Source organism: Saimiri boliviensis, chromosome 1 (genome assembly GCF_048565385.1).
Source record: "Saimiri boliviensis isolate mSaiBol1 chromosome 1, mSaiBol1.pri, whole genome shotgun sequence".
In the NCBI taxonomy this organism is placed as follows: Eukaryota; Metazoa; Chordata; class Mammalia; order Primates; family Cebidae; genus Saimiri; species Saimiri boliviensis.
In genome coordinates, this window is record NC_133449.1 from 182964837 (window position 1) to 182974267 (window position 9431).

A 9431-nucleotide genomic window follows, 5' to 3' on the forward strand; every position below is an offset into this window, starting at 1 on the left:
CCTGGAAATCAGTTCTGAAATGCATACTAAGTGTAAGTCCTACAGTTGTAGATTAATTTACATCTTGTTCTTTTGTTATTATAGAAAATTTCTCTAAGCAATAGAAAAATCTGTAAGCCACCCCTGTATAGGCACATACCAGCCACCTCGACAGCTAGTGGACATCCCTTTCTTTGTAGATTCTGAAGGGAAAGAAGAAGGTGGGACAGCCAATCCCAAAGAAACCGCTGTCTCCTTAAGTCAGGCCTGAAAATAACCAGAGGGAAGAATCCAGACAGGAGCAAGGCTAATTATTTTAGGCATTGTTGAAATCTGTGATCCTAATTAACAGTGTGCACTGCCTATCCATAACATGAGCCCAGCATCTCTCACAGTTTGTAATCCATCTGGCTCTCCAGGTCCACATGCCAGATTTGGGTATGGCTGCCGTTCACACCGTCACCTCTCCTTCCGCATGAGGTGGGAGGAGGGATCGTGGTGGGTAATGAATCAATAACACTCAGCCAATTCCCTGGACTCAGTTGACATGCATGGCCAGTTTTCTCTTGTGATTAATTACACTCACTTTTGCAAGAGGATTAATTCACTTTTTAGAGAGCTTTTCTGATTTTCTGCTATTAAAAAGCCAATCTCAGCAATCCCTCTAGCTCAAAAGGAATAGGATCCAGTTCAGTGCGGGTAATCAAAATTGTCAGAATTCATGGCTTACCAGAGAGCATGGTTACAAATAGAAGGAAACATGTTTGTGGTAGCAGGGAGGGTTGCATGTGCATGTGTCTGTAGATTCATGTAATATGCATATACGTGAGCATAGGTATAAATCTTACACAATTACAATTTTTCTCATTAAGGTGACTATATGTCCCTTTTTTCATGGTTGCCACCTATTTCAAAAGCCTACTAAATTAAATGTACAAGCAAATCAGATACTGCACATTTTAGATAATAATACAGTCAAAAAGAGGAGCAGATAATTGGAGACATATTCACAATTAGATATAACTCTCTTCAAACAAAGAACGACCCCCAGTTAATTAATGTTTGTCAAGTACTTTAAAATCATGTAATTCAACATTCTAGACATTCCCACCTAAAGATAGCAAGACAAAGGGGATGGGGAAGCAGCTTAGACTGGCTCTGGGTCTTGTCTTGCTTAGTTATTCATCAGATTCACAAAGAGGGAGGGAAAAAACATATGCACACGAAGTAGCTGGAACTAAATTTCCTTAAAAGCTATTGCTCTGTCTCTTTCTCTCATTTTTCTTTATGAGTGAATGGGGAATAATTCTTCTGAGAAGCATTTCACAGGAGCACAAACATCAATTCTTAATTATTAATATCACGATTTGTTATTTATTGAACATCAACAGTGCATTAGATATTGTACAAAACACAAATAACTTCAAATCTTAAATCAAGATGGTTCATTTGGAAATGTGAGTCTTCGGCTGTTTTTCCGTTTTTGGTTTTGGTTTCTTGAATGGGTTCTTGGGCAGTGAGCTGGATAATGAGGTGCCACCTGCCTTGGAGGGAAGCATGTTCCTAGCACTTAGGCTTTATCACCCACAGCTTAGGTAAGAGCAGAGCACTTACCAGAGACTCAAAGACTCCAAGCTAGGGAATGGACACTGAAGGATGTCACATTTAGTAGTCTCCAAACTCAGCTGACCATGTCTCATCTTAGTACAGTATTTGAGTAGGCACCTTTTTATTTTTGTATATCCACTTGCAAGTTATGTACACATACTATGGTACTGACACATTATGAGCATTATAACACACCCACAATGATTTAAAAGATTACGTGAAGATAAACTATTTTACAACAATTTTTGTTTTATTGTATTTTGTACAAAGAGTTTTTTTGCTCTCATTAAAAAGCTGCCAGCACTGACAACATTTCTTTACTGAAAATAATGCAGTTGACTATGCTTCATTACAAAAAAAAGTCTTGGTTTAGTTCCTTGTGATAAATGAGTCTGAAAGTTTGGTGCGGACTTAATGGCTGTTATTGCTGAGAAAGATGCTTCTCCAAAATATGTTGATGCAAATGTGGGAAAGATGCATTGTTGGCTGGGCTTACTAAATCATGAAATTTATTTTTACTTGCATCCACCAATTATGAGAAAGTAATTTTTTTAAGTTTTCAAATGCATTTTATTTTTTCCTACTCTACCCTTTGTTCTTGCCAGCAAATTAGAACTTAATGTATTTTTACATGTTTAATAAATGGATTCTTCAAGATATCCTGAAACTCTTCACCTTAAAATCGGTTTTAAACTTTTATTACTACATTTTCTAAGTTTACAATGTTCTGATTGTTAAAGACTGTACACTTACACAGCTTTGGCAACAAAAATAACATTAACAATGGAAACATTTTCAACCATTATTTTCAAAAGGCTTTTACCATAGCACAGGTTTTTGGTTTTCTTTTTTCAAAAAGCAACTGATTTCTCACCTTAGAGAAGTAAATTAGTTTGTTTGACTGAGAAGGAGTCTTCCTTTAAACCCCACTCTTTCACTGATTAACTGAGTGATCTTGCGGAAGTCACTTTGTCTTTCTAAGTCTTGGCTTCCTCATCTGTAAAATGGAGTTAATGGTCCCTACTTTTTAAGACTATTGGTGAGTCAATGACTTAACCCACTTAAAGCAGAATGTGCCTGGTCCATGTATTTAAGTGGGACCATTAAGTGTGTTTATTTGTTCAAAATTGTCTAAGAAGCCTACTACTATCAGCCACTTATCACAGGAGGTCAGTGTACTTGCATGATCACACATGTCTCTTTTTAAAAGAAAAAAAAGTACAACTTTAAGTTAGACTATGCTTTATTTCACCCCAAGATAACCACAAACTTCTTTTTGACACAATTGTCATGTTTATTTCCCATTTCATTTAAGCTAGTGTAAAAATAATACTATTTGCAATTCTGTAATGTAAGATACATTTCTTTAACAGGGCACAGTTAAACTACAGATGTATAGAAACAAGTGAATATAAATGAACAAAGGAAGATCCTGCTGCAGCGTTCCATGTTGGAGGACTCCTGCTCTTGCTGCAGTGTCCTGTGTGACCTCTCAGACATGGCACGAGACTGTCTGATTCACTAGACATCAAATGTTAGTAAGCCAACTTTCTTTTTATGCTCTTAGATAGAATGCAAATATCAAGGGAATTTCATGTGCCTTCCACTGTGGAGTTCCCCACTCTGGTCTAGCAATTTCCTAACAAGGATTCTCTAGATACTACCAGAGCTACTAAATCAGACTCCTTAGGTGAGGTATCCTTCTCCACCAGCTCCCAGCCTGCTGGCGTCTGACAACTCGATGACACTAAGCTCCCCACATGGGTGGCTCCTTTACAGCAGCCTTGACAGGTGCTCTTCTTCCTGAACATTTCTGATGATGAAGAGCTTATTACCTTCCAGTGTGGTCCAGCTCATTTTTGGACTCCTGTAATTGCTAGAAACCATGTTCTTCTGCCTGCCTTCTAGCTCTACCCACTGGTATAAGCATTTTGCTCTCTGGTGTCACAAAGAATATGATTCACCATCTCTTCCCCTGTTCTCCCTCTCTCCTCTCTAGACCCTTAAATCAATTCCCAATTGACTTGGTTTCTAGAATGTTTCTCCCACCCCGATTCCCTTCCCCTGACTGATCCCTTCCTTGGAAATATTGCTTAATATCCTGTGTGTCATCAGGCCAGGGAAGAGCACTGTGGGTGTGTGGCTTCCTCTGATTGCTACTGCAATGGGACTGTTAATGCCAAAGAGATTCATCATCACCAGCTGAGATTTCCCTGCTCTCTCCAACTGGATGCTTCATATAGATGCAGCACATACATTCATGAATGGTAGAAATATCTTGCATAATTCAGTTGAAAGATTTTCAAACGCTCCATGATATGCCCTCTGTGTCTACACATACATAATATACTGGTTCATGATGCAAAGTCCTAAAGATATGACATTCTGAATTTTGTGTTTTTATCTTCATGTTGTTTCTTACCATTAAAAATATGAAATTGGGCAGGGCGTGGTGGCTCACGCTTGTAATCCCAGCAATTTGGGAGCCTGAGCCAGGCAGATCACTTGAGATCAGGAGTTTAAGACCAGCTTGGCCAACAATGGTGAAAGCCCATCTCTACTAAAAATACAAAATTAGGCAGGTATGGTGGGTGGTGCCTGTAATCCCAGCTACTCGGGAGGCTGAGGCAGGAGAATCGCTTGAACCCGGGAGGCAGAGGATGTAGTGAGTCGACCTCGTGCTACTGCACTCCAGCCTGGGCAACAGAGCAAGACTCCATCTCAAAAAAAAAATGGCATCAGGACAAACTGAACCTAAGATCATGTCAGTTGGTATCATGTAGGCCCACCTCTTCTGTGTGACTTTCAACAGGACACTTACTCTTTTTGTACCTCTCAACCCTTAACAAATAGAATGAGATTATTAGTTCCTAACCTCCTGACCTCAGAAAATTTTAGCAAGAATTAAATGAGTCACACATTGTGAAAATTTTTTACAATTGCTTTTAAAAATAGAATGTATATATTACTACCGTTATTATTACCATGTAAGCTGTGGGCACTTAATAAATATTAATGGGGAAATGAAACAGGTAAATGATAGAGAAAGGACTGAATAATAACAAGAAGGAAGATCAGAGCGAGATAAGACATAACATCAATTCAAACTCTTGGCACCTTAAGCCATTGTCTGTCGCTGGTGGCAGCACAGAAAGAATCACAGTACTTTAAGTCCAGGACAGTGTTTAAAGAATTCAGGGTTTACTTTCTGGCAAGGGATCATCTCACCCACGATTTCTAAAGCTCCATGCAGTTAATGAGGCATCTAGTAGCACCTGTTCAGAATTTACCCAGGAAGAAATGTAATGGGGAAGAGGCAGGAGCTAAGAGGCAAGGCTCACATTCATCAATACACATTGCTAGTCTTCGGAGGATAGCAAAATATTTAACTGCCGGGCAAGCAAATCCCATTTGACTGTTTAAGTAAGAGGTAATGATTAATATCAAGCTAAAGGTATGTGCCTTTCTACATTTTATTATATAAAATACACTAATGGCATATATATGAAATAAAATTGCATTTTCAACAAGTTTTTCATTCTCCCGTGAACGAAAAGTCACAGGATATTTGCTTCTATGCATTTAGTCATCCATCCATTTATTCAAACAAACATCTCTTAAGTGAATATTCTGTGCTCGGCTTTGTCCCAGGTATAGCAGAACTAAAAGATGAATAACCTTGTAGTCTGGCACAGGAGACACACACACATACACAGAGAGAGAGAGATTGATTTAAATGAACTATGATGTGATTGAACACAGACAGATGACTCAGGGTGCAGAGGGCCTTACAGATGATCTTCGAGCAGCAGGTCAGTCAGGACTCAGTTGCAGATCAGAGAAATCATTCTCGTAAGCTTAAGTAGAAAAGGATTTAATACAGGAAATTAGGTGCTAACAAAATCTTTGAAAGGTCAGGAAAAGCAGTCTCTGCAAAACCTGAGAAATGTGTCCTAGAACAATAATGCAGAACTGGACTCCCAAATGGAGCTGCCTTCTCTGCCATGTTCGGGAAGCTTGAAAATCAAAAGGCTGACAGTGCAACCATTGGCTCCAGGAATACACCTCATTTGCAATTCTTTATGGAGACATAAAGAATACAGTTGTTGGTTCCTGTTAGATCCTTGCTGGGGGGAAAAAATAAAGGCTAACAGACCACGCTGCTCTTACCATTTAACTCAGTTCCGAATTAAAGTCTCGTGTGAATGCATCTGATTAGCAGAGCCCTAAATCATATTTGGAATCTCTGCAGTACAGAAACCCCAGGAAGAAGGTTTGAGTAGCCACCAGTGAGCCTGTTTAGCTCACCAGGCTCAGCAGAAAATGTAAAGATGAAGCAATATTAGGGTAGAGAAGGGGAAAGGACTGAACTAAGAGGAACAGCATGTGCAAGATACTAACCAGTACTGGACCTATGCCCTTGATGAGTCACGAACAGAACCACGGAGAGCACTTGAAATGTCAAAATCTTTTTGGTCATCCTTATTACTGAGATTGTAATACTAACATCAAATCCATATGAGTGCTTTGGTACTGGAAATATGAACTCAGAGTCAAGAGACAGCAATGTAATGCTATTCCCGGCTCTGCCAGTAACAACGTCCCTTAGGAGGTCACTTAACATGTCTGGCTTCATTTTTCCCATCTGTAAGGTAGAAATAGTTTCCATTATTCTAACAGGAAGTAATAAGAAATAGAAACATCAAAACTCTTATCTTGGTGTGGTTATGCGCATCCTACTTAACGGAGGAAAGAGGGATCATCACGGTGTGTGCAGGGACTCCCTTTTGACTGATAAATTCCTTTCCTAATAATACAGTATTGCAGTTTTGTTAGGATAATGTTAGAACAGCGGCTACTCAATAAATGCTCATTGGTATGAGATTAAAATGTAATCATTCTGGAATTCAGTGTTCTTTGGAAATGCAGGACTTTTCCCAGCTTTCCTCTCATGATTTGTAGAAACCTGTAATTCCACAGCACGTGTTGACTGGCAAGGTAAATAAGTGAGAGAGCCAGAGCTTTGCATTGTTTGCTGGGCCTTGTGCTCAGCCAACATGAGGGCTTGGCAAGCAGAGTTGCCTTCCATTTCACAGATTTCATGAATATGTAATTCATCTAGTCACAACAGACGTATTTCATGCAGTTTGGAAAGCCACATGTTATTTCCCTGCTCTAATGGCCTCTTCTTCCCCTGCTTCGAAACAGAGAGGTTCAGCAGCTGTTGAAGGTCAAGCTACCACTGGATTACTGAGTTACAGCACACAGCAATGGTGGAGACCACGTGGCATTTAAATTACCTGCAAGAGTACAGGCAGCATGCCATGGCAACCTATCTTTAAACACCCTCTCTCTCTTTTCTCGAGACCAAGATGAAAGAGGAGTCCAAGCAAGCTATGAGAGATAATATACAATTAGATAAGCTTTTAAGACAGGCACTGGGCAGAGAAAATATGACACATGTAGTAAGGATTCCATTTAGTTAGATTTTCTCCCTTCTCATCTACACTTATGTGAGAATCAATGATGATCAGAAAAAAATAGTGCTAAACCAAGAAGCCACAAATAACCCTAGAATAAGACCTGATGGCAAAGAAACTGTGAGTGTCTTCAAGGTGACCATCTGGCTCATGATAGAGGAAGGAAACAGTAAGTCTGGGTTTTGATCTTCCCCAGATCTAGATGGAAGCAGCCCGTAACACGTGTCTCTGCTGTTTCTCCGTTTCCTCATTTTTGCTGTTTCTCCGTTTCCTCATTTTTGTATACAAACACACACACACACACACACACACACACACACACACACACGCCTGGGAAGAGAGAAAAATATCATAGAAATGCTCCATGTCCTAACCAATTAACAATTACAAAATGAGAAATGTGACTATATGATAATTGAATTGCCACCAGCAGTACAAGAGGACAAGGCCAGTTTCATGCGTTTCTTAGATTAACTTTCTTTTTGCTAACAGACTTATCCCTTACTCCTGTCTTGTCTCTTTAACTAATGTGAATAACTGATCACCACTTTCTAACATTCATACCAGTCTAAGTATTGGTATCCTTCAGTCTTCCTGCTTTTTCCACTCTTGGAAGCTACTGAGAAAGTAGCTACTACTCTTGATTTTAAAGAACCTGTTTAAATGTATTACCATTTCAAGAGATTTCTTCAGAATCCTGGCCAACTTTGACTTGCTCTTATTAAAAAATGGAAATGTTTAAAACTTAAGAATGCTTTATATCTGCAAGGTAATGAGCACCAATGTAGCTAGTTCAAGCTGAGATTTTCTTCTCGCTCTGTTTTAATCTTTCTAACATATGGTAACTATTTAGAGTTTACAGAGAGCTTTGAAAAGATGGTCTTGGGCTTGGGGTATGGTAAAAGCCAGGGTGCCGCAGAAGACTGGCACTTTTTATTCTGGCAGAATAACTGTCTTTAAAGGGTTATTGTGAGGACTAATAAGTGCAGAGCAGGAATTATGGAAACGAACCAGCCCTATACAGAACTAGAGAGCCTGACACTTGGCATAGGCCTTGGGTCAGAGAGAACTTCGGAGGCCATTCCTCTAGCATTCTCTGGGCCATCTCAGGACTCCTGAGACGTGAGGGCCTCTGTTGAGGACACCTTCCCTCAGCATGCAGGAATCACGCAGACATGACCTGGTTCAAGCGAGAAAACAGCTGGTTCTCAGAGGCTTAAGAGGATGACCGTGAGGTTCACCAACAGGACCCGACTTTTCTCAGCAGCCAGATAACACAGATTTCCCTGACATAATGCAGGAGAATGGATGGTTTAGCCATCCTTCAGGGGTAAAGTAGAGTGGTATCCACCCATTCTAACCACAATCCATGCAGAATGCACAAAGTGGGAGAAGACCCTAAAGGTTTCTTGCCTAAATATCCAAATACAGCCTCGTATTGTATTCACAGACTCTGGGTAGTTGCCCGCTTTTCATTTTACTTTGCCTGGGCAGCCTCAGTGCTCATGACACAAGTGAGATGTGAAAGATTCTACAGAGGCAGGATGTATTAGCCACCAATAATACCTTTGCCAACTGCAAATTTTCTCATTTTCCTTGAGCTGCTTACAGAACAAACAAAGAAACCCTGCTTTATTAATTATTCTAACCATTTGCCAATTACTTAGGTTTTAATGAGGGTTTGATATGCTTTAAAACCACATTTGTGTTAAATACCAATGTCACTGAAGCACAGAAATGAAGGAAAAGGCTGCAGCATAGGACTGTAGTTCATGGAGATGGTAGTTCTTCCCCCGCTTCAGGATATTTCACTCTGAGGACTTTAAGCTGTTATTAAGATTGTCTTCCCTTCCAGGCCTCAAGGATGGATTTAATTTTGTACAACTCTCTGACTTGATGGCTAATAGCAATAATGTTGAACACAAACATCTGGACTCACTGCAGGAAATCGTTTCCTTTATTTTGAGACTCAAACCACCAACCTGAGTGAATGGCATGGAAGAGCTTCAGTGCCTCAGCCACTGATCCGGAAATAAAACTTAACATCTTACTGAAGTAAGAAGAGAAACTGACAAGACCTGAAAACTGAACTTCAGGGAACAGTCTCCCACCATCAAAGTGATCATCTGTTTGGAATTTTTATATTTGGAAAATGGTAGGTGAAGAGATGCAGAATATGGGATTTGGGGTGTGTTTTTTTAAGTAATTCATAAGCACTCTAAAAATAGCTAAAACACTGTACTGTACCCTCAAAGGGCTGACAGCACCAAATGAAGAGGAAGATTTTTCATAACTATATTTGAAACCCTGGCCCTTGCCCAGCAAGGTGGAGATAAGGTTTCCAACCCCCGAGATTGTGCAAAT

General features: G+C 39.9%; 1 long non-coding RNA gene across 1 annotated transcript in view; it reads left to right on the top strand.

The window, feature by feature from the left end:
• LOC141582729 (uncharacterized) overlaps positions 1–9193 on the top strand; it is a 34408-nt gene extending 25215 nt beyond the window's left edge. Inside the window, exons 2-3 of the long non-coding RNA XR_012515608.1 lie at positions 2961–3121; positions 8923–9193. This is a non-coding gene — a long non-coding RNA (uncharacterized LOC141582729). The remainder of the gene's footprint in view (positions 1–2960; positions 3122–8922) is intronic.
• Positions 9194–9431: the final 238 nt, after the last annotated feature.